Raw genomic sequence first — 23,260 nt, forward strand, 5'->3', positions numbered from 1 at the left:
AAAATCTGGAAACATCTGACAATTTGCCACTTTTGGAAGTTTGTTACAATTATCTTAATTTATTTGAGTTCATCCACCCTAATCTACAAGATATGCATAAGAAAACACTTAGTATTAACATACTTGGCATTCCTATCTAAAGAAATCAGCAAATAAAATTATTTACTCTTCAACTGTAAGATTTTATATTCTGTTTATAGCGTCGTATGTTTTCTTCTATTTTCTTACTAGAACCAGAAAGACACTCTTTGACAAAAAAAAAATAATCAACACTAATTTGAGATAAACTAGAAGAGATCTAAGAAAGGAAGAAATGTAAATGATTGAGAAGTTTAGATAAATATATAGGCTAGTGGACACTTAAGTATGTTGTAAGAAAAATGAATTTTGGTTTTAGTTTTTATTGCAAAGCTTCTTTTAATCTTCAACATGTCCAAGAGTGAAATAAAATTGGCTCATCTTATCTAGAGCTGCCTCCCTCTTGGGACAAAAATCTCCAAACACGAGCTCACATTGGGCAAGATTACAAAGGAAGTTCACAGGAAATCTTTTTTTGTGTGTTTAAATGTTTAAGCCAGCTAGAAATCAAAGCTACAAATTATTAAATAAAATGTTCTCTGTCTTCCTACCTTGAAAAATGTTCATGACAGATTTCTAGTTCACATTTAAACTTCTTAACTCTGGACTCTACTGACTCTGGGAGGCTTCTTAAGAGCTAACTCTCTCTGAAACCCTGCTCTTCCAATCTCTAGGTGTGTTCTGACTTGTAGAGTATCTCACAGACACATGGAAATTCCAGGAACATCCAACTCCACTCAAAGTCCTTGCTTGGTCAACTTCAGCCACTGCCTGGCCTTTGCCCCAGAGATGCACATGGTAGAGTTGGCCTATTGGGGTCTGGGGGGTCACAGGCCTTGCCTAGTGGATTCTGCTTTACTGGGAATGGCATAGTGAGTTGAGCTGAGACTCCTGATGATTTCCTTTCTCAAATCAGCCAAGTGAGTTCTGCCACAGTTATGGTGAAGACTCAGGTTTTCAGACTGCTCAAAGTCTCTTTGTAGAAAGAAACAGATCTGTCAGACTCATAGAGATTGAAAAGCCATGAGATACCAACTTGAAGATTTCCAGCAGACCTATAGAGATACAGGATAGGTTCCTAGAGGGGGAGGCCAGAGAGGAAAGGCCACAAAATTGTAACACAAAATTATAAATCTTCCAGACTGAATCACAGGAATTCTACCAATAAGTGTATACGAAGACGCTGATTGATAACTTTTTTTCCCAGCTACGTAAAGATAACAGTAATAATAAACTTTTACAGAGGGTACAAATAATGAAGCCTGTGTTTCAAATGACAACTTCCTCTCTGCCTCCTCCTCCTCCTTTTTCTTAGAAGTACTGGGAATGAGCTCAGAGCCTTGCATTTCTTAATTAAGTGTTCTATCACTGAGTCATACTCTCAGCCCTTTGTGGGTTTTGTTTTGTTTTGTTTTTTGCAGATTTAGATCCTTCTACAAATGAATATTTTAAAAACAAAACAAAACAGAGACAAAGACAAATTAACCTCATCAAATTTCATAAGTCAAATTAAGACATCTAAATTACTTGGGCATGAGGTAATGGTCCAGTTCTTGAGGCCATTGCAGATGTCTAGATGAGATATTATCTAAGTTTTCCAACTCCATTTTCAAAGGTTCTTCCAACATTATTTCTATTACATTTTCATAATAGTAATTTATTTCAAGAGCAATAAAAAAGTATACAATCTACATAATGAAGAGGATAAACAGTTCCTAAAGGGCTTTCTTACCTCCACCTATAGAAGTGATGATAAATAATTGTCTAAAAGTTTGAGTGATTTTTTTTTTTTTTGCCAGTCCTGGGCTTGAGCTCAGGGCCTGAGCACTGTCCTTGGACTTTCTCAAGGCTAGTGCTCTACCACTTGAGCCTCAGCACCACTTCCAGCTTTTTGCTATGTATGTGGTACCAAGGAGTTGAACCCGGGTCTTCGTGCATGCTAGGCAAGCACTCTACCACTAGGCCAAACTCCCGGACCCTTGAGTGATCTTTTATATCAATGGATACAGCTTTTGGTTTCCACACATGGCTTTCATACATGTTGATGTTGTAGAGGGGTATGGCCTCTTATTCAATTGTATTTCTTGGTTCCACAGTTTGAACTCAGGGCCTTGCACTCAATATGCTTGCTTGCCTGATGCTCTACCACTTGAGCCATACCTCCAGCCTGGCTTTTTGGCTGCATATTTTGGAGATAGTGTCATAAAGAGTTTTCTGGCAAGGCTGGACTTAAACCATGTTCTTGCAGATCTCAGCCTCTTGAGTAGCTAAGATTGCAGGTATCAGCTACCAATGCCTGGCTTATATCCTTTTTTAAATTAGACTATGAAAAGCAAAGAAAGAAGAAGAAAAATCCAGCTATAAATTAAGGCTGAATTCTCAAGTGAAGGTACGACATCTGATTCCCTCCCCTTAACTTCTGGAGAGCCCAGAGCATGAACATCTGGAGGTCGAAGGCTCAGAACATTGTTTTAACACTGAGATGATGTAAGCATGTGCTGCCAGGAGATTATCTTGAGACTATAGATGGCCAGATGTCACCTTTGTCTAGGGAAAGCATTGACATGCACCACTGAATCTCCTTTCACCTTCCTAAATAGAGCTTTTCTCTGCCTAGCTTGGAGAACCTGCACTGTGCCACGTCCACAAGCTTTATCTTCCATCCAACACTAGAATTGAATTTTGTTTGAGGAGACCCAGCCACGTACTTGTAGCTCACACTTATAATCTTAGTTATCCAGGAAGCTGATATTTGAGGTTCAAAGCCACAAGTAAGGAGCCAAAAATTCGAAGTACTGATGTGACTCCAGTGGTCGAGCACCCTAGAAGAAGTTAATAGACAATATTAGGCCCTGAGTTCAAGCCCTAATACTTCCCTCATATATATGTATATATATATATATATATATATATTCCTAACTTTGATTTTGCCTGTTCTCTCCACACAGCTGCTGAACCCATTAGTAAAGTAATTTGTGCTTTTGTGCTAAAATGTTCCCTACCAGAGCATCTTGCCCTTACTTTTCCTATCTTTATTATTCAGAGCAACTCAGTGGTCAGAAAGGAAGTGTTTACTCAGAGAAGAAGAAAGAAGAGGAGAAAGAGGAGGAGGAAGAGGAAAAAGATGAAAATTTACATAGCAAAGGAATGGCCGCCTTGTTATTATTATCGTAATAATATAAGATTGTTCTGTAAGTAGAGTTATGGATCTCGCAGAATGTTCCAACTGATTTTTTTAAAATGTGGCAGCCATTGGGAACCTATATCTGCAGGCTGAGATCTGAGGAGCAAGGTTCAAAGTCAGCTCAGTCAGAATAGTTGATGAATTTTTTTTAATCTCCAATTAAGCAGCAAAATGACAGGCTGGAAATGTAGTTCGTATAGTAGAGCGCCAGCCTTGAGTAAAAGTGCAAGTCCCAATATAGTCATGCACATTGTTTTTATTGTGGTTTATCAGAGATATCAGAGAATATTTTCCCAACATTTTTGAACAAAAAGACCCTACTGATACTGATGACCATTTATTTGGGTTAGAGTTCAAAACACCCAAAATATAGGGGAGAAATATTGGTTAGTGTGTCACTCAGAGTAATTCCCATGTGGTTTTATTTTGTTTTTAAGTTTAGTGAAATTATGAGCTAAGTAAAATATGATCACACATAAAATCTGGAACTGCTCAGTAGTTTCCTATATTAAGAGACAAAATTACAACAAATGTAGTTTTATAGGTCTCTGTTGGTTTAATTTGTGATTCTTAATTTAGGCACTAAGCCAGAACAAAACAAAAAGGTAAAAATGCCTTACCTAGTTACAGTCACTCTAGAGTGAGAGAAAAAGTAATGAGCTATATCCTGATTTGCTGTAGCTCTTATTTTTAGATGGTTTCAACATTTACCTGTTTCGAACTGATGGGAGAGTCAGTTAGTTGCAGATTGTAGTCTGTTTGTATATCAAGTTAGGTTGTAATTCACAACACATATTAAACATGTCTTTTTCTGACTTGGATTCATCAAATGATAACATGTTTTTGGTGTTATGAATTGGATATGGATCTTCAGAAGGTAATAATAATAACCTGGCTTCTCTTTGTCAGCTTGCCTATAATATTGACATATATCCATATAATATTTGATAGTTGAGGGGCCAGGGGATATGTTGGGTCACTAGTCACCCTTATTGTATGTAGGTTTTATTGATTTTTTTTTGTTTGATTGATTGTACCAAGCTTGAATTCAGAGCTTTTCATTCTTATTTGTTGTTGTTGTTGTTGTTGTTGTTGTTGTTGTTGTTGTTTTGCTTAAGGCACAAATGTTTTCCTGGGGATAGAAGTAAATATACTGCCAGGTGTGTTTATTAAAGCATGAATGAGAAATCCAGTATCTCTTATAATCTTTGTTATATTCCACTTATTTGGAAGCAAGCTGTGAAAAATAGGGTGAAGATATCCGGATGTGAGACAGATAGAGAAAACACCATTTTCTTGCTGGGAAGGGAGGAGTTACATCTTCTGTTCCTTGATTTCGTTTTATATATCATCAGGTATATAGTTGAATAAAGGGATTTCAATTTATATGACAACAAGGCATCTTGATGAATGTCACCTCTTTTATCGTTCTCCTCATCTCTTCCAACCTCACTCGTCCCCTCCAATTAGCTGGTTCCATATATATATATATATATATATATATCATACATATATATGTATGAAATATATATTGAATATTATGCACCCATGCTTTCTCTCTCCATTTGTCTAACTCCCTCTCCTTAATCTCTACCTCTCCTGCTGCTCATAGTCCAGTTTCTGGTGAAAGAAATGCTAGAGTCTTCCTAGAGTTGTTCTAATAATCAATTTCATTTATATAGGCAACATACTTATAATTATGCCTGGTACATGGTTAAAAAAGACTAGTTGCAATTAGAACTAAGATAATGTTATAATGTACTCCAGACTGTGCAAGAAGCCCATTCATCAAGGAGAGGTGTGTGTGTGTGTGTGTGTGTGTGTGTGTGTGTGTGTGTACATGTGCAAAATACTGGAGATTCTTAGCTTTTACCACTCAGTGCTGGTACTCTACCACTTGAGGCATACCTCCATTTCTAGCTTTTTGCTGGTTAATTGGAGAAATGAGTCTCATGGACTTTTGCTGCCTGGTTTGGCTTTGAATCATGATCTTCATATCTCAGCCTCTTAGGATACATACAAATACTTCCAGTGGGTAATTTATGAGTCACTGGGTCAGGCCTAACATTTGTTCCTGTGCTGTGAATTAGTATGACATCCAGCCAAGGGGAAATACTTTCTATTATTGGGATATTAATAGCATCTAGCATGTTAATAGTGGCTATAAATAGAGGAAAAGAACAAAAATTCCATCATCTCTCTTTATTCAGAAATAAAGTGGCCAGGAGAATAGCCTAGTGTGGTAGAGTGCTCACTTGGCATGCATGAAGCCCTGGGTTCCATTCCTTGGAACCACATACACAGAGAAAGCTGGAAATAGTGCTATGGTGCAAGTGGGAAAGCAGTGACGTTGAGCAAAACATGTCCAAGGAAAGTACCCAGTCCCTGAGTCAAGCTCCAGGAAGGAAGGGAGGAAGGAAGGAAGGAAGGAAGGAAGGAAGGAAGGAAGGAAGGAAGGAAGAAAGAAAGAAGAGACAGGGACTATGTATTTGGAAAGGGAGGAAGGGAATTAAAACCCTGCCAATCAATACCTTCCAGGGACTGAAATGGGATTTCCCCTGAATCTATTGTTCTGCATCCCACTAACTGCCCTTCCTGCAGGTTCAGGTGGGACTGCATTCCTTCCCCAGAAGACATGGTTCTCTGTAGCAATGGCACCTCGCTGAAACCACCCTGCCCTCTACTGGATGTCAGAGGTCAAGTCAGGAAGGAAAAGCCTCTGGTAGAGTTAGTCATTTTTAATAAAGCTTGTTTAAGTTATGCACAAGATTTGCATAGGAAGTGAAGAGCGCCTGTGACAGGTGCAAAGCCTGTCACTCTCCAGAGGAAAAAGTAGGGTGTCAGGGGTGTAGGTGAAGATGGAGGAAACTCCAAAGCGAGCTGAGGCTCACTCCTCGGACCCCAGTATGGCCAGCCCTCGCTGTGTCCCTTGAATAATGGGCCCCACCTTGCTAAGCCCTAGTTTTCTATTTGTGAAATGGAAGAATTCATAAAAGTAGAATTGTTGGGCCTCAGTGACTCATATCTGTAATCCTAGTATAGGAAGTCAAGATCTCAGGCTCACAGTTCACAGCCAGGCCATGCAGAAAAGCTGTGAGGCTCTTACTTCCAATGAACCACCAAAAACCCTAGTACTGACAGCAGAAAGAAAGAAGGAAAGAAGGAAGGAAGGAAGGAAGGAAGGAAGGAAGGAAGGAAGGAAGGAAGGAAGGAAGGAAGGAAGGAAAGAAGGAAGGAAGGAAGGAAGGAAGGAAGGAAGGAAGGAAGGAAGGAAGGAAGGAAAGGAGGGAGGGAGGGAGGGAGGGAGGAAGGAAGGAAGGAAGAGAAAAAAAAGAAAGAAAAAAGGTAGGGAGGAAGGAATTATTGATGCCGAAAGTGGAGAAACACAGACTGTGATGAGGGGACCCAGGCCACATACATGTCTACGCCAGGATGGAGAAGGGATAATCTATGGTATGATTTCCCCCTAGACTGAGGTGTCCTGGGTTCTAAGAAGCAACCCGAGCTTCTGGCCCCAGTCACTGCACAGGGAGAGCTGACTTTAATTTTTGTGTTGACCAACCCAATCCACACACAAGAGACATCTTCTGTTTGCCATTCTCAGTGTTTTGCAACTTTCTGCCTCCAGGAAAAGTTTACCAGCTAGGTACCACAGGTCCCATACAGAGAGGCAATACCATACAACCTGCAAATAAAGCTTGCCTGTCTTCTCCCTTCCTGCCTTCCTCCTTCCTTCCTTACTTTATCTGTGCATGGAGTTAACACAACTTTCCAAGTGAAACAACGGGGCCCTAGGCAGAGGAGTCATTAACTAGAAACATAGAAAATTCACTTATTCCAGAGGGAAATATCCACATAAAACTAAACCAAGAGGAAGAAATTCAACAGCAATAGACAAGTACTTTAAAAAGTATTGAATTCTCTCACAATGTGATGCTAAAGAAAGGAAAATTCACTCATTCATTTTTTTATTCAGTCACTGATTTTATTTATTTATTTTATTCATTCATTCTTTTACTCATTCAGTCCAAATAGTTATTGAATACTACCAATATCAAAAGTTTAGGGCAGCTCAGTTGACCTGGGGTCCTTGCCATCTGTCAAGAGAATTTAGGCAAGACACAACTAAAGGTGATAGAAAATTTTATTTGAAGAGAAGTTGGGGATTTAGCTCAGTGGAAGAGAGCTTTCATAACAGGTACAAACCCTGAGTTAAGTCCTCAGCGTTTCCCAGCCTCCCCCCAAAAAATTAAGCTAAAGAGCTAAAGTTTATTAGAAAAGGAATATGACAGAGTAAGAAAAACATGGCCTAGACATTGCCACAGGAAGAAATCCAGTCAACCATCTCTGCCATCTTGTCTACCTTCCTCCGTTACAACTTAGCTGTGGCTGAGAAAGGGAGAGCTGGAGTCTTTGAAGGATGGTTTTCCGATTGATGGGTCTCCTTTCTGTTTCCCATAATGTTGTGATGACAAAGATTTTAGTAACGATCTCTTTTCTCTTTTTGTAGGAACCTGCCCCCGTTTCATTGCCAGGCAGGTTTGGGTTCGTTAGATTAGAGGTCACATTTTCTAGAAACACATAATGCCACCAGAGGCTGACGCAGCCTTAGCATATGTATTGAGAGGAGGACCCACGGCAGCTGGACTCGTAGCCCCAAGCACCTGCTGGGTGGGTAGATTGCTTCCCCTTTCCTGTGGGCTGTCACACTCTGAGGACTGTGACCGAAACCAGGTGGGTATGAGTGAGCATGCCCTCCAGTAAACAAGCTTGAGTGGGTGAAGGGTCAGATGGATCCTAACTCTTATGCCACCCAAAACACAGATCTCTGTGTCTGGATGGCTTTCATTGTTTTAAAACTGTCTGTGAGGGGCCTTGCTGTAGATTGTGGAGGTGCTGTGGCTTCTGTAGATGTCAGCCCACAGCACTGAGGTCATCATAAAAGGACAGACAAGAATCACCACCCCTAGTATGTTTGCACTGGAATTCTAGACATAAGGTGCCTTGGTCTCTCACTCTTCACAGCAGCTATTAGTTCACTAAGAGGGAGAAAGCAATGCTTTTTCTTGCCATCTCCATCCACTATTAAATTAAAAGTCCTGAGAATTGCAATAAAAATACTTACATAGAAATCAAGAAATTGAGAAAGGAAGGAAGGAGGGAGGGAGGGAGGGAGGGAGGAGGGAGGGAAGGCAGGCGAGCAGACAGGCAGGCAACCTTCATTTACAGGGGCAGTGTGTGTGTGTGTGTGTGTGTGTGTGTGTGTGTGTGTGTGTGTGTGTGATGTGTGCATAGGCCAATCTAGAGTTTGAACTTAGGGCCTGGGTGCTATCCCTGAGCTTTTTTGCTCAAAGCTAGCACTCTAACATTTGAGCCATAGCTCCACTTTCAGCTTTTTGTTGGTTAATTAAACCTAACTGGTTCATCGATTTATTTTCCCAGGATGGCTTTGAACCATGATCCCTCAGGTCTCAGCCTCCTGAGTAGCTAGGATTATAAGCATGAGCCACCAGCCCCTGGCTTGTAAGGAGCATTTTTTGACATCAAGAATAATAAGGATCCCAGCTCTGGTGGCTCATGCCTATAATCTCAACTAATGAGGGGGCTGAGTTCAGAGGTTCAAGCTTCAAAGTAAGCCTAGGAAAAGAAGTCCAGGAAACCATTATGCTCAATGAATCAACAGAAAGCTGGAATTGGAGCTGTAGCTTGTGTTAGCCAATCTTGCATTGAAAAGCTTAGCAAACCCTGAGTTTAAGCCCTGGTAGCAGCATAAGAAATTGAATTTTAAGAAAATTACAAAGAAACCACTAACCTAGTACACACATAAGTGCATTTGTTAAGTTCTCACAAAATAAAAGTACAGCTACACATTTTAATTACAGAGTAGGTACTATCAATAAAAATGGAGAGATAAAAGTTTCAAAAATCAATGTCAGTTTACGCTAATATGAAAGTCTTAGAAATAAGTATAGATTGCAAGTGTTGCAAGTACTGGTGCCATGTATCTGTAATTTTGTTATTCAGGCTGAGATCTGAGGATTGCAGTTCAAAGCCAGCCTGGGGAAGAAAAGTCTTATCTCCAAATAATATAGGAAAAAAGCCAAAGGACAAGGAGGAAGAGAAGAGGAAGAAAAAGAAAGAAGGAGATTGCAATAGAGCAAAACCTAGATACATAAGGCCATACAGTATGATGCTAAATGAAAGGACCTCTAGGATATAGAAACAAAAGCCATATAATGAGTGATTGTTGTCCTTAATGTACTATGTTATCTCTCATCTCTTTTGGTGTCCCTTGGTTATCTCATATTGTTACAGTATTTCACTTTGTTATCTGATATATTGGATATATGCATATTTGGTTATTTGAAATTGGATAGGGAAGGGGGGAAAACAAGATGATGGGTGGGGGTGGGGGGGAGGGAAATGGGGACCAAGACATGAGAAAGGGTATCAATGTATGTGAAATAATGCACCTTCTATCTGGCGAATATAATGTAACCCTTCTATTAATTACAATAAAAAATATTTAAAAAATAAAAAAGAACAAAAAAAAAGAGGAGGAGGAGGAGGAAGAGGAGGAGGAGGAAGCAGCTAAGGACAGCTCTCCCAGACCCAGAGTTCAGTTCCAGGAAAGAAAAAGAAAGAAAGAGAGAAAGAGAGAAAGAAAGAAAGAAAGAAAGAAAGAAAGAAAGAAAGAAAGAAAGAGAAGAAAGAAAGAGAAAGAATCTGATCTGTGTGTGCTGAAACCTACCAAGCACTACTGAGAGATGTTACAGGAGGCCTCATTTGAGAGATTTTGTGGGCTGGAAGATTTCTTTGTTATGGTGGTGTGTCCCCCATCCTCACCCATGGATTCAAGCACCCCTGTGTCTGTTAGCTTCCAGGCATTGTGACAAATGCCTGGAGAGCTCTACATTTCAGGAGGCAAAGGCTGACCTGGGTGTATTCGGAAGGTCACTCAGTTTATGAATACTTGACCTTATTGCTTTGAGCCTGGGGCAGCGCAGTGCACATGGCAGAAGTCCACGGTGGAGACATTCTGTGCTTCATAGCAATGGGAAACAGAAAGGACAGGGAAGAAATCTGAGATAGGAGCTTGGAGGACTTGAGAAAGGGAAGTGCAATATGTAAAGTGAAAGACACTGTTATGTAGGTTGAGGAAGAGGAACTGGGCCTTGAATCGAGAGGGAAAAATCAAGTCAGAGTCAACTAATGTCCATTGCCCTCAGGCTGCCACTCGAGTTAGGCCTTTTTGTCGTACAATAAAATGTGGCGTCACATTTAGTCACGTTCAGTGACACAGATGGAACCTCAAATGTCTTACAGGACCCAGAGAGGAATGTGATTAAGGAGCATATGAATAGCACAGAAGGCTGGCTTTTACAGCTGAGCCATTGGGGAGGGTAATTTTGGAGCACCTGAAAAGGATTCTCCTTCTTCCTCTCCCCTTCCCCTCCCTCATCCCTCTCCCTTTCTCTCCCTCTTCCTCCTGCTCCCTCTCTCTTTATGCCAGGACTTCATATTTTCACTGAAGGCCAGCACTCTACTGTTCAAGGCAAACCTTCACTTCCAGCCTTTTGCTGGTTAATTGAAAACAAAAGTTCCACAGACCATAGCCAACAGACAAGATAAAATAATGGCATTCGCAGGGAAGTGGATGAATCTAGAGCGAATCCTGTTGAGTGAGACAAGTCAAGACCTAAGGATCAAAAGGCACATGGTATCCTTAATATGTGGCTATTAAATCCAAAGAGTACAAGAGCGAGGACTCAATAACTGCATACCCAAAACAATGGACATGATAATGGAAATACAAACAGAACTATATAGACATAAAAATTTATGACTGTATAGACATAATGTTTTATTTCATAAATTAATATGTTTCTATGACATACAAACCCTTAGCCTAAATGTGATTAAGTTCTAAATACTAAGTCCCAGTGATTGTAAATAGAGATTCCCTCCTTGAACACTTGTATGTTAAACTTGTCATTTAAAATATGATGTAAAAATCAATGTTAATAAATTCTTTAAAAAAAAAAAAAGTTCCACAGACTTTTCTGCCCAGGTTACTTCAAACCATGATCCTCAGGGCTCAGCTTCTTGGGTAGCTGGGATTCTAGACATGAACCACCAGCCCCTGGATGTTTTGCTATTTTTCTTGCGCTATCTCCCAGCTACAGTCTTCTTTGCTTACTATTCGTTTGCTCATTCTCTCCCGCTTCACCAGGCTTCTCTGTGAAACGAGTAATATACCTCTGTAAATCCTGGGGTTGTATTCTTACAGCACAAGATTCAACAGCGGATGTACCCATGGCTCCAGTCTGCAATTCTAATTATTCAGGAACCTGAAATCTGAGGATTGCAATTTGAAGCCAATGGTGAGAATCTTATCTCCAATCAACTACCAAAAAGCTGTGATTGAAGCTGTGGCTCAAGTGATAGAGCACCAGCCTTGATCAAAAAAGCTAAGGGACAGCACCCAAGTCCTGACTTTAAGCTCCAGTGCTGGCACACACACCCCCCCTACCACTCCCCACCCCCAAAAGAAAACCCCATAGGCAGGGAAATCTGAAATCTGTCCTTGTTTCCCTGTTACTCCTTTATCAAATCTCAGGCAAGCATCTACATGGACTCTGCTGAGACCGATGTCTGTTCTTTGATCAGTAAGTAGCTGGCAGGCATGGAGTGGCCTGATTGGCCAGGTCTGAGTCACATATCTACAACTTTCACCAATCACAGATGCTTTCATAAAAATTCATGAGAGCTGGGTAAGACATATATGACTCTCAGGAAGACTCAGGGCCCACATAACCACTCAAGGTGCCATCATTGGTTTTCATTCTGCTGATGGCATCTCCAAATTCTATCTATTAATTTATGCCAGTACTGGGCTTGAATTCAGAGCAGCAAGCTTTTGGTTGGCCTCTTTACTCATAGAGGTCCTTTACTACTTAAGGCATACCTCTAGTTCCTGCGTTTTGCTGGCTGGTTGGAAATAAGAGTGGTGGATTTTCTACCTATGCTGAATTCAAATTGTGATTCTCAGATCTCAGCCTCCTGAGAAGAGGGGATTGCAAGCCCAATCACTACTTAGGAGGCTGAGCTCTAAAGATTGAGATGCTAATCCAGCCAGACCAGGAAAATCCTTCATACTCTTAATTCCAATTAACCACCCAAAAAGCCAGAAGTAGAACAAAAAAAAGTGAGCAAAAAACTCTAAAGGACAGAGCCAGGTCATAAAATAAACTCCCAATACTATAACCAACACACACACACACACACACACACACACACACACACACACACACACACTATAAAACCTCAAGTCTCAGTCTTCTGAGTAGCTAGGATTACAGGAAGGAGCCACCAGGAGCCAAGATGGAACAACTGTTGTTTAATCTCCTGACTATGCTGCAGAAGTGCGGAAGCTCAGACATGATTCCACTGGAGGTTCTTCCAATAGCCAACTGCACATCCATGCTTGCAAGGAAGAGCCTGTTTTCAGGCTTCACCTGGTGCTCCCATCCTGCCTCTCCCCAGCCACTTGACCTTAAGATTGCACCATCTTTAAGATCATTCCATGGCAATCCTGGGCTCTACAAGACCAAGACATAGTGGCCAGGCCGTATTACAAGGCTACATCCAAAGTGGCAATTCCATCACTTCTGTAACACCCTTTGTCAAAGTAGTCCCATGCCAGCCTAGATTCCAGAGAAAGACTCTATCACACATCAGGGAAACTGAGGCCTAGAAAGAGGTTGAAAAATTTTCCTGAGGTCACACGGCTGGTAGATCACAGAGCTGGGAGGTGATTCAGTCTGATCCCGGGGTCTACGCTGCAATTCATTTGCTCTTGAACTGACAGCAAATCATCTCCACATGTCCCAGACTGAGGGGATGACAGAGGACTCACCCTAGCTCCAGATGACAGCCTGCACATCAAAGGAGACATGCTTTAGAAAGTGATCTTTTGATCCTTAGGAAAAAGAACTTCCTAAGAACTGAAGTTATCAAAAATGGAACAGAGGATTTGAGGATTGCTTTGATCCTCCATACCACTCCTTGGGAGCAAAAAGCAGTGTTGTAGGGATCCACACGGGATCCAGCTTGGCCTGGCTATAGCCATCTTGACTGGTAAGTCCACGGCTGTCCATATGAAACCCACATGGTGAGAGGCACTGCAGAGCTTCCTGGCCAACTATGAACAATAACAACAAAGAAGCCATTCGTCTGACTGATACAGCTTTCTGAAAGACTCTGGGGCACAGTTTCCATGGAGGTGCCTGACTCTCCTGCCCTAGCTTAGGGAGTAGGCATCCATAAACTCATCTTTGTTTGCTTTACCTGTACCCCTTTCCTATCCCAACTGTGGAGATTCCTCTAGTCCAGCTGCTGTCCAGGACTCCTCTCTTTGTGTCACCAAGCCTCCCCAACACACTGCACTCTGTCCATCCTGGATTTGCCTGCTTCCTTAATGGATCTCCTGCCAGCTCTCCTCCCTTGGAATCTGCTTTCAGAGTGGTAGCCAAAAAAGATCTGACTTTGCAAGAAGCCCCCCCCCCCCGCCCGGGTACTAACCTGTCTATACCTTGTAATACCAAGTGCACATCTCCTACTCTCTTACATAGAAGCAGGGTCTCCCACACAGTGCCAGCTGATGGCAGCTCCCATGGGAAGAGGCGTGTCTGGTAAGGCAAGGCATGCAAGCACACGTAGAGGCCACATCACACTCCTGAGCTCAACCAGGCTTCTTCAAGAATCACAAGCCGTGGGCAGAAAGCCAAGCTGTGGCAGGAACAAATTCCTCACCCGCCCTACCTGAGGCACAGTCTGGAAATCTCAGAACACGATGGGTTCTTCAAGCTAAGCTTCCCTCACTGCTGCAGAGAACTGGAAACAATGACAAATGCAAAAGCATGTGTTCAGGGTGAAGGTTCAGTCTGCATGTGGGAAGCCATGTATGCTCTGTGGGTGTTAATGGCCACATTTTCTGAAGGTTGATTTGGGGGTGGGTATTTTTTTTTTCCTCGGGGGAGCTGTTTTTGGCAAGTCTGTAACACTGGACTGCTGACTTGGATTTTCCTGGCATCTGCCATTGAGCATGCTCTGATGCTGATTCACCTGCCCAAGCCTGTCTTGCTGTTGAGTCTGTGCCAACTACAAGACCAGAGACTAGAAAGGCTGTGTGCCCAAGCTCCAGGGCCCACCCGCACCTCAGGAGCCCTGGATCCTGAACCTGCCCATAACTTCAGGGGGAGACCCCCACCTCCTGGAAAAACCCCTCCCGACTTCCTCTTCACCTACCTGGAATCAGACATCACCTGACTTAATTATGTGACTGTGTGACATCAGCAAAGGAGCTCAGGCTCTGAGGTCACTTCCTCCTCCATGAGGTCTTCCTGAACTACCCTGTTCACACCTTCCTCAGGCAGTGAGAGGATCCCCAGGCTCTGAGACCAGTTTTGCACCTGCTGTGGTCCCGCTTTCTGCCTTTCCCTATAGAATCCTGCGTCCTGTTCTCTCTTTCCTCTTTTTCTTTCTCCTTTCCTTCTGTCTCCGCATGCCTCCATTTTGTGCAGGCCCACACTTTACTCTCCCCCCTCCCCACAATAAACTCTTTTCTACCTGAATCATGTGGTGGGTTTTATTTCCTCTGGGCCAACCTTTCAGACCTCACACTTAACATTAGCCAAGATACAAGAAATACAATGTTGCCTTCTTACACGTAATCCAGGGGGAGATAGTTGGGAAACACAAACCCCAGCTTCCTATGACCCTGGCATGGCCACCAGATGGAAGCATAAGGTCACCAGAGCTGAATTCCACAAAGTTTTGAGGGCTATGAGCCATGGTTGTTTTAAGCACCCCCCCCCACACACACACATACACACCCATCTTGACTGTGGGAATCTAGCTTATAATAGCCCTTTCCATCTGTCCATGGTCATTCTAGCCAATCCTTTTCCAACTTAGGACCTACGTGCATTGACTTTATTTACCATCTGAATTTCAGGTGTTACTTGATAGCCCTTGAATGAGTCAGTTTTCTGTGTCACAGGCCATCAGACTGATTCTGCTGGAAGTGTGGCTATAGTATGGCAAATGTTATCTCCTTTGTATGTTATCTAGTTTGCGTGGTTTTTTTCTTTTAAGGTTAATTTACTTTGTTACCGTAGGGGTGTGTACGGAGGGGTTACACTTACATGAGTCAGGTGATGGGTGTACATTTCCTTTTGTACAATGTCTTCTGTTCCCTCATTGTCTTCCAGTCCCCGGCAAGGAATGAGAAAGGGCGGGGAGAGAGAGGAAGGGGTGAGAGAGAAGGAGGGAGGACAGACTTTTCATTCTAATATTTTAAATGTTTTTTTTTTCTGGAAATCCTATAGTAAAAGCCTAGCCTTAACTTCGAGAACACAAGGAGAAATCAGTGCAGATGTGGGGGTCTCATTACCTAGAAGGAAAAGAGCCTTCCCTTCTTGTATCACTACCCAGAAAAAGCGGAAGGTGGGAAAAAACAGAAACTGTGACGTTGCACATGGTAACCAAACAGGAAAGGAAACAGAGATAATGAAATAAGGAAGTGCTCTCTCTTATGCAAACAGAAGTGTGAGAGGCTCAGGGTGAGATCAGACCCCACCCCCAGACACCTTAGCCTGTGAATCACAACATCCTGGTGATTTGAACTCAGATCTCTGAAGAAGCACAAGGAAGCACACATCGCCTTGCTTTCCTATGGTTGGCTGCAGAGAAGTGATAATATCTACTGTGGAGCTGAAGACAAAGAGAATCAGCCATTGAGGCTGATTACAGGGACTGCCCCCTCCCATCAATCTGGGGGGATGAGGGGACACTCAAAAACTGTTCCCCCCAAGGTGTTCTCAGTTAAACCTTGAATGACACACCCAGACTTCCATTGGAATGAGGGGTTTGTGTCCCCGGCTCTTGCTGTGCCCACCCTGCTACTTCTATGCTCAAAAGCCAAAGAGAATTAGACTTCCAGAATACCATCAGCCTTCAAAAGGAAAAGGGAGGTAACATGAATTTCAACAGCTGTGCCCCTACCATGGAGCAGAGCAGAGCAAAAGGCTAGAGACACTGGCTCAAATGGTAGAGTGCCAGCCTTGAGTGAAAAAACTCAGGGACAACACTCAGCACACACACACACACACACACACACACACACACACACACACACACACACACACACGGAACTAAAACTGCTTATTTTCCTGGTCTTCAATCGGAGTGGGTAAGAGTCTTTTTAAGTAGAACTAATTGACATGGTGACATGGTGATAAACACATAATGCAATTATTAAAGTTAAAGGATGCCATTTTTGTGATATCTAATACTAGGTATGTAGAGGAGAAGGGAAACATCATGTTGCTCACCTACCACTGGTATCTTTATTATTCCAGTAATTTCAGTTATCTACTCTCAGTATTTGCAGCTATTACAAAAGTAATGTCTACTTTTCTTGAAATACAACTTCAGGCCTGGTGCTGGTGGCTCACACCTGTAATCCTAGCTACTAAGGAGGCTAAGATCTGAGAATCAAGAGTCAAAGCCAGGTTGGGAAGAAAAGTCCTGTTACACTTGTAAATCAACTGACAAAAATCCAGGCGTAGGGTTGTGGCCCAAGTGGTAGAGCACCATCATTGAGCAGAAGAGCATGAGGCCCTGAGTTCAAGTCCTAGTTTAACACAAATGAAGGAATAACAATATAGTTTCAGGTTCACAGTAAAATTGAGGTACCAATAAAACCGGTATAAACATCTGGATGCAGACTTTTGTACTGGTGTGCTTTTAATTCTTTTAGGTTGATACCCAGAAGCAACTGGTAAGAATGCATTTAGTTCTGTTCTATTCGTTTATACCAATGCTGAGTCTTATGCACTTTTCTGTTCTGCATGGCTTTGAACCATGATACTTAGATCTCAAGCCTCTTTGGTAGCTAGGTTTATAGATGTAAGCCACTGTCAGCTATCCTATACTTACTTTTGTAAGACACTGCCAACAATCTTCTAAAACAGCTCTGCCATTTGCATCTCCACCAGCAATGAATCACAGCTCTAATGGTTCCATAATCTTGCTAGCATTTGGTGCTACTGGTTCTTCTAGGTTTTGACCAGTCTAGTGGGCTCGGAGTGGGAGCTGAGCTCGTTTCATTTTCCTCTGTCAGGTAATGTAGAGCATGTGAATCTGATTATTGATGAGGCAACTGAGCAAATTTTTGTTCCATTTTGTTCAGATGCTTTAAACGTTTGTTTAGATGATTTTAAACGTTCTTTATATATTTTTGGATAATAGTCCTGTATTACATGTTTCTTTTGCAAGTACATTTGTGACCTGCCTTCACATTTTCACGATATTGTCACTTAACGAGATCTATTGCTTGTGCATGTGCCAGAACTGGGGCTTGAATTCAGGACCTGAGAGTTGTCTTTTAGCTTTACTCAAGGTTGGTGCTCTATCATTTGGGATCTACTTCCACTTCTGGGCTTGTTTGTTTCTTTTGTTTATCCCTGGATAATTGGAGATAAGAGTCTCCATAGACTTCTTTTGTTTTGGGTGCTTAACTGGAGATAAGAGTCTCTATAGACTTCTTTTGTTTTGGGTGCTTAACTGGAGATAAGAGTCTCTATAGACTTGTTTGTTTCTTTTGTTTGAGGTAGTACCTCAAACTGGAGAGTCTCTCTAGACTTTTCTGCTTGAGATGGCTCTAAACTGACCCTTAGATGCCAGTCTCTCAAGTAATTAAGGTTACCAGCACCTGGCTAGCAATAGCTAAGTTTTAAAACTGTACTTATGGGACCGGGAGTTTGGCCTAGTGGTTAAAGTGCTTGCCTAGCATGCATGAAGACCCAGGTTTGATTCCTCGGTACCATATACATAGAAAAAAGCTGGAAATGGTGCTGAGGCTCAAGTGGTAGAGCTCTAGCCTTGAGAAAATTCCAAGGACAGTGCTCAGGCCCTGAGCTCAAGCCCAGGACTGGCAAAAATAAATAAATAAATAAATAAATAAATAAATAAAACTGTACTTAAAATACAGTGTAAGAAGAATAAATTTAGAAATAAGAAAAACATACAATAAAAAATAATAATAATGTATGAAAAACTGGCTTTCTTTTTTTCTAATTAATTGGAGATAAAATTCTGATGGACTTTCTTATCCAGGCTGGCTTTTTGGTTGTTGTCCTCTGAGTTGAGCCACCTGAGTAGCTAGGTGCCTGCCTGTTAATCATGTTTCATAAAGGCTATCAGTCATCCAAGCTTGGAGAAATGAAATTCCTCATTTGAGGAACTGCAAATTTTTGTCATTTGCTTCAGAATGCATAAAGAAGTATATATAAAAGGTATACGCAATACTTAGCATAATCATCCCATTTTAAGGGATTACAAAATAACAGTCTAAGCATGACATGTATTTCACATCTTGCCTGAACTCATTCCTCTAATACCCTTCCTCTAATATCATCATACATCATCAGTTTCAAAACATGGTGGACAAAAGTTTCCACAATGCTCAAGGGGGAAATAAGAAGTTACAAAAAAGAATGAAGAAGTAGAATAATTTTGATTTCCTGAAAACACTTGACACAATAAAATGATAATGACTAAAAGTTACTCAGAAATGTAATTTACGATCCAAAGGATTCATCAAACTCAGGGGCAGAGTATTTGGGTTAGAGGTGGTCTCAAAAATACCTACTTCAGTCACTCGCCAGTGGCCCACGCTTATAATCCTAACTGCTCAGAAATCTGAGATCTCAGAATCACAATTTGAACCCATCTCAGGCAGATACATCCATGAGACTCATCTCTAATTACCACCAAGAAGCTGGAAGTGGAGACATGGCTAAAATGTGAGACCAGCAGTCTTGAGTGGAAAAAGCTAAGCAAGAGCATGAGGCCTTGATTTCAAGCCTCACTACTGGTACACACACACACACACACACACACACACACACACACACACACACCTTCTGTTTCTCAAAGAGCTGCTGAGTGGAGGGATTGTTCTTTACCAAAACAAGGACACAAACTAAGAAACAAAAAGACATAGACTATGGAATAGAGTAGAAATAAAGGGGAAAAAATATTTGTGAGAAACTATAACCTCAGTTTACCAGAATTATATTCCAATTTAAAGCTCAACTCCTTAACACCTAAAAAAACCCAACAATGTAAAGCTGAATATTTAACTTCAAGTGTCCAAAGACAGACATAGAAAATAAGATAACAAGTATGTCACAAGGTATTACTTAGCCATAAGAAAAATAACATTATCTCAACAGAAAGGAAATTGGAGATCATCATGGTGAGGGAAATAAGCCATGCCCAGAAAGCCAGGTGACACGTTTTCAGGGTGAAGATCAAAGCTCATTATAGATATATGATAGATATAGATAGATGATAGGGCAAACGATAGAATAGACAAATCAATGGATAGAAGGGAGAAGGGGACAGGGGAAAATGCATTCAGCTACAGGGAAATTTGTTTTCTAGGAACATGTGTGATGAACTGTGATTCGTCACATTAAAACTCACTAGCAACAGAATAATCCAGTGCCTGGAAAGGTGATTGGTGGGGGTGAAACCGGGCGTCAAGGGAAGCCTGAGCAAAGGGGTCATCAGTGAATGGTGGAGAAGATTGAAGGCAGGCCTCAAGACTCCCTTTGCACACCCTCCCCTGGCTTTCTGCAGTTTTCATCCTGGAAACCACTGCTGCTTTACTGGCTTTGCTCACTGCAGCAACAAGGAGTGTAATGAGTAGTAAGTTTATTCATGATAAAAATCCTCTCTTTTAGGTTAAGAGACTTAATCACCAAAATGCGTAAAGGAAAGAGATCGATCACAATTGGCTGGGAGTTCAAAAGTGAATGATCATTCTGCTACCATGGTAATCATAATTGAAAACTAGACTCATTTAGTTTTTCCTTCCTGCCTTTCTTTGTTATTTTTTTTTTAATATGTTGGTACTGGGGCTTGAACTCAGAGCCTGGGTGCTATCCCCTAATTTTTTCATTCAAGGTTGGCACTTTACTGCTTGAATAACATCTCTACTTTTTGTTGGCTTTTTGTTGTTGCTGTTAATTGGAGATAAGAGTCACAAGGACTTTTTCTGCCTGAGCTAGCTTCAAACCATGATCCTCTGATCCCAGCCTCCTGAGTTGTTAGGATTATAGACATGAGTTACCAGTTACTATTTTCTTTTGCTTACTGTCCTTGGGCTCAGGGATAGCTTTTTAAACCAAGCATGGATCATTGGTCTCGTGAGATCTGCATGCTATTTTGTGGGGATATGTTTAAGAGGAGTGGCCTTTAAAAATCCAAGTACATGGACAGAGTTCATTTGGGGTAGCAGAGCACGGAGGTGAATGATGAGGCTCTGTGGTAAGGGTAAAGCCAAAAGGTAGTGGTTGTTGTTGTTGTTTTTATGGTGAAATATGGCCAGGTGCTAGTATCCCATTCCTATAAGCCTACCTACTCAGGAAGTCCACCTTCTAGGATAGAGGTTCAAAGTAAAATTGGGCCAGAAAGTCCATGAGACTCTTATCTCCAATTAACCACCAGAAAATCAGAAGTGGAGCTGCAGCTCAAGTACCAGTCTTGAGTGACAAAGCTAAAGGACAGCACTCAGGCCCTGAATTTAAGCCCAGTATCCACACACACACACACACACACACACACACACACACACACACACGCATGCACACACGCATGCACTCACACTCAGGTGATTATGTGAAACAGTAATCACTGGCTACAAGAGTCAAAAGCATGAGGTCCTCACTCTATAGTGGAAGGGGGACTTGGTGGATTTGAAGTAGATTTTCCTTGTAGAGCTTGTAGGGTTTGTGGCAGCTTTTTGCATGATGGTGGCAAACCCTTTTTGTGACCAGTCTTGGTATGAGGCATAGGTGTGACATCCCTCTCCTCTCAGATTTATTATTATTATCTTTGTTATGGATTAGCAGTCGACAAAATTGTGTCTGATTCAGATAACTTCCATTGTCCAACCAAATAAGACATGATGTCTTACAATCTCTGAAAGGTTGCAGAAAAAAAAAGGTTATCTGAGGAGAGAGACACTCTTTCCCAGCAGATGCAAAGGGAAAGGCACCACTACCTATAATCCTAACAACCCGGGAGGCTGGGATCTAAGGATCACGGTTCAAAGCCAACCCAGGCAGGAAAGTCCATGCTATGCTTGATGCCAAGGCTTCTTTAGCGCTGACAGATGTTCCCTAGGGAGGGGAGAGCAGGGGTGGGGTCTATGTTTCCAACCAACCTTCTTCTTTAGGTGGGAAGGCTGTTTAACCTGTCCTATTGCAGCCTGGAGATCCCAGGGCGCTGATGCTTCAAGGAGACGCTTGGCCACTTCGGGGCGCAAGGGGCGCGGTCAGCAGCATGGGCCCGGAGGGGCCAGGGCGGAGGAGGGGTGGTGGCCTGGAGGAAGTGTGGGTGCGGTAAGGAAGTGGCCCCAAATGAGGAAGCACCAGGAGACCAGCGGCTGAGGCGACACTGGGGGACAGGGGCTCAGGAAAACATCAGCGGCCAGACGTGCGCCCCAGCTGCCGGCGGGGACGCTTCCAGCCCTGCGTTCCCAACCCACACCCCGAGTCCCTCCCTCGCCTCACCTGGCCCAGGTAGGTGTGGCGCGCGGGGTAGCAGCCCTGGCTGGCTCTTGGGGCCCAGGGCCTTTTTAAAACTACAAAGTTAAAGCTTCCAGGTTGGAAGGGGCGGGGTCCCCCAGCCTCTGAGCCTACATTTGGGGGGCCTGGGCCCCAGGGACGGGGAAGGGGGACTCTGGGGGGGCCTTGATCTGAGTGGCCAGAGGTCAGGCCAAGGCTGTGCTGGCACTGGGCTGGGCGAGCCGGAGCTCCAGCTTCTTTCAGGACACTCAGCCATGCCCTGGCCCCTGTAGGTAAGGAAATGACTTCTTGCAACAGTGTCTCCTGGCTGAGGTTTGTCCATGCCTGGTGTGTACTGAAGAGAGCACAGCCAGGGCGGAAAACTACTGCCCAGACCTGGAGCTGGGCGCGATGGCTGGGGCTGCTTGCTTTGTTCCCCCATCTCGTTCATGAAAAAAGTAACTTAGCCTAAGCAGGGCTTGAGGGGGAAAGGGTTTGAAATAGTGAAATGGAAATTTGAGTTCCATCTTTTTCAAGTTTCGTTTTGTTTAGTATTTTTTTTTTTGTTTCCTTCTGGCAAAGCTTTACATGCACTATATATATATATATATATATATATATATGTATTTCCAAATGGATATCCTTTTTGTTTGTTGGTGTGCCTGCTCAAGACCTGGCAAGTCATCATAAACGTGAGGATTCGTTTATATAAATTCTGCCACCAAGACTGAGTTCAAATTTGGTAACCTAGTCACTGGAAGAAATTTTCGTTTTCTTTTCCTCTTTTGCCTTAACGACTCCCCTCTTCCTCTGTCTCTGTCTCTGTGTCTCTCTCCTCCTTCTCCTCCTTTTCCTCCTCTTTCTCCTCCCCTCCTCTCCTTTCCCTTCTCCTTTCTCTCCCTCCCCCCCTCCTATTCCTTTTCCTCCATCCTCCTTTTCTTTTTTAGCCTGTAACAAAAAAGTGTTGGCAATACACCATACAGGAATCTTCATGTTAGAAGTATTAACCAAGGGATTGGGGGAAGGCAGGGGAAAAATAAAGCTACAGACAGGGTTATCCTGAGCAAAATATAATGTTTGCCTCTCTACCGCGCCAAGATAAAAATCTCTGGGTGCAATGAGTATACATTGAAAGCCAATAAGGAGAAAATAAACCAGAATGTGTTGTGGAGTTGGGAAGGCAGAAGGATCAACAAGGGGTGAATGAGGATGCGTGTATGAAAATAGAACAGTGAAACCTGCAGTGTTTTAAGTCAGGGAGCTTGAGGGGAAGAGGGCTAATCTGGATGCATTGCTTAACATGTGAAAATATCAGCATGACACCCATTGTAGAATTAACATGTGCTAACCAAAG

The sequence above is a fragment of the Megascapheus bottae genome, chromosome 34, assembly GCF_031878675.1.
Source record: "Megascapheus bottae isolate mThoBot1 chromosome 34, mThoBot2.hap1, whole genome shotgun sequence".
NCBI classification, from domain to species: Eukaryota; Metazoa; Chordata; class Mammalia; order Rodentia; family Geomyidae; genus Megascapheus; species Megascapheus bottae.